Source organism: Sinocyclocheilus anshuiensis, unplaced genomic scaffold (genome assembly GCF_001515605.1).
Source record: "Sinocyclocheilus anshuiensis isolate Anshui unplaced genomic scaffold, SAMN03320099.WGS_v1.1 scaffold813, whole genome shotgun sequence".
Classification (NCBI taxonomy): domain Eukaryota; kingdom Metazoa; phylum Chordata; class Actinopteri; order Cypriniformes; family Cyprinidae; genus Sinocyclocheilus; species Sinocyclocheilus anshuiensis.
This window is the reverse complement of record NW_015540942.1, coordinates 830,854-833,241: the sequence shown is the minus strand read 5'-3', so window position 1 is coordinate 833,241 and position 2,388 is coordinate 830,854. Positions and strand designations below refer to the sequence as shown.

The 2,388-nt window shown below is 41.8% G+C and overlaps 1 pseudogene; it reads left to right on the top strand.

Moving 5' to 3' along the window:
- The first annotated feature begins 1,081 nt into the window (after positions 1-1,081).
- LOC107689680 (aldehyde dehydrogenase family 3 member B1-like) overlaps positions 1,082-2,388 on the top strand; it is a 6,426-nt pseudogene continuing 5,119 nt past the window's right edge.

The following is a 2,388-nucleotide window of genomic DNA, read 5'->3' as shown; positions in this document are numbered from 1 at the left end:
TAAACACTACAGTATTCCATTAAAAAATCTCTCTCTCTCTCTCTCTCTCTCTCTCTCTCTCTCTCTCTCTCTCTCTCGCTCTCTCTCTCTCTCTCTCTGGTTTTATTGGCGGGTCGCAACCAACTTGTTCAGGTGCATACCGCCACCTACTGTACCGGGGTATGCAACTTCAGGGCTTCATGTACTTAGCATAGTTATAATCATTAAAAAAAAATCCTATATACTGTGCTCTAACCCTGTATCTTTAAAAAAATTAAAGAGAGCCTTACTACATTCCCACATTTTCTCATATGCCCCCAAAATCCCCTTCAAACTCCATTCTTGTTCCAACTTATATATCTTATCTTGCAAGATCCTCCTTTCTGCATTATATTTTTTACACCTCATAATGATTCGCGTTTGAATCATCAGTGGCAAATCCTTTAATGTCGGCATGAAACAGAAGTAGCGATTGTCTTTTTTTCTCTACTGTGATGTCTATCCAAGTGAAACGGCATCTGAAATGAGAGGGCAGGACTTGATTTCGTCCTTTGGGAATTGATTGGATCATTGGAATTTGGGGCGTTGCTAACAAAATGGAGGCAGATCTGAATGCCAGTTTGCAGTTAGTTGTGGGGGATTTCTCTCCACTGGATTCACCGCCGACATGCTAGCATGAAGAATTTATTTATTGAGGAAGACGACAAGGACGAGGACGATCAACTGCACAAAACATACCTAACGTTCTGCCGACATCGAGCAGAAACTCACGACTGTATGCGCGCTTAGAGACAGATAGACGCGACGAATACGTACAAAAACACTGCGACTCACAAAGACAAAAAACACGAAAACACCTTTCTATCGGGAGAGAGAGAAGCTGCAGCGTGTGAACGCGCCGCCATGTTTGAGCCGTTTTAGGTAGGTGTGGCTGACTCTTAACTTTTATAAAGAATATCTCTTTGGATTTGAGACTTTAGTCTTTGCAACTTTACAGATCTTCTTTATGCACCAAGAGCTTGTAACACTCCAAAGAGAAAGGAAAAATTGAAATCGCATCATATGACCCCTTTAAAATGAACACACAAGTGATGCTTCAATCTCATCTGTCCTGCAGCCCAAGTTTGAGGCAGTGCTGTCAGAGATTGATATGGTGGTCAATGACCTTTGCTACACCATCAGCAACCTGCAAACCTGGATGCAGCCCACTTATGTGGGCACAAACTTGGTGAGATGCACACTAATATATAATTGTACAACTTTATTGCAACATTAACAAATGCACCAATTTTTGAGCTATAACATGAAATAAATACTCCAACGATGTTACTCAACAGAAACCCTTCAAAAGTCTGGTCAATGCAGATGTGAGATTGATCTCCCTGAAAATGCTTTAATTTGTTTCCTCTCCCCATTTCATTTGTATTCCAGGCAACAAAGTTGGATGACTGTTTTGTACGCAGGGAGCCATTAGGTGTTGTTTTAGTTATTGGAGCATGGAACTACCCTCTTCAGCTAATTCTGTTACCTTTGATTGGGGCAATTGCTGCAGGTACCATCTATATCTTTTTCTGGTATATGCCCCCTATATCCAGGGGCGTCATGCACCCAGTTTGGCCAAGGGAGCACCAATTACATTTCTGGCACTTCTTCCCAAGACTGTGCATCATGATAGTTTAGTGGTGTCATTTTATAGTAAGCATATGGTTTGGGTTCAAATCCTGATATAATAATTTTTTTTTATAATGAACCAAGTAAAATTGCTACTGAACTTGACTGCCAGTGATTGCCCTGCAGTTTCATGTATGGAAATCAGAGGAATTGACTTTCCGATTAAAATTAGGGCTGCACGATTAATCGAATGCGATTGTCATGCGCATCTTGTCAGTAAAGCCGGTTCTGTAATCAGTAGTAAATCTCCATCATGTGCTTTCAGATGGAGCAGCATTTACTACACAGAGCCGTAGTTCACTGACAAGCTACGCAAAATCACGTTTATAATCGCAGACGATATAATCGCCCGATTATGAAAACAAAGATATCGTTCTGCGATTATGAAAGCTGTTAACTCGGATAAACCATATATTGTCGTAGTCGTGTGTTTATTAGTCACGTTGAATTAATGAAAGCAGTTAAACCTTCTGTTTATTCAGCAAGGGCTATAGGGATTTCCTGGGTTTCTTCTGCCAGGTGTATTTGGAGTTTCCGATCGAGAGCGCCCTCTGGCCTTCGGATGGAGATTTGCTGCTGATCACAGAATCTCCAAGTAGATATAACTGCAGACCGGAGATCTCCAAAATGGGGCGTGAACTCCAAAAGTGGGCAGAACCTCCAAAATGGGGCGGGGTCTCCTCGCGCAAAGACTTTCACCATTGGCTCTGGCTCCAGCCAATTGTTATTGACTTACAT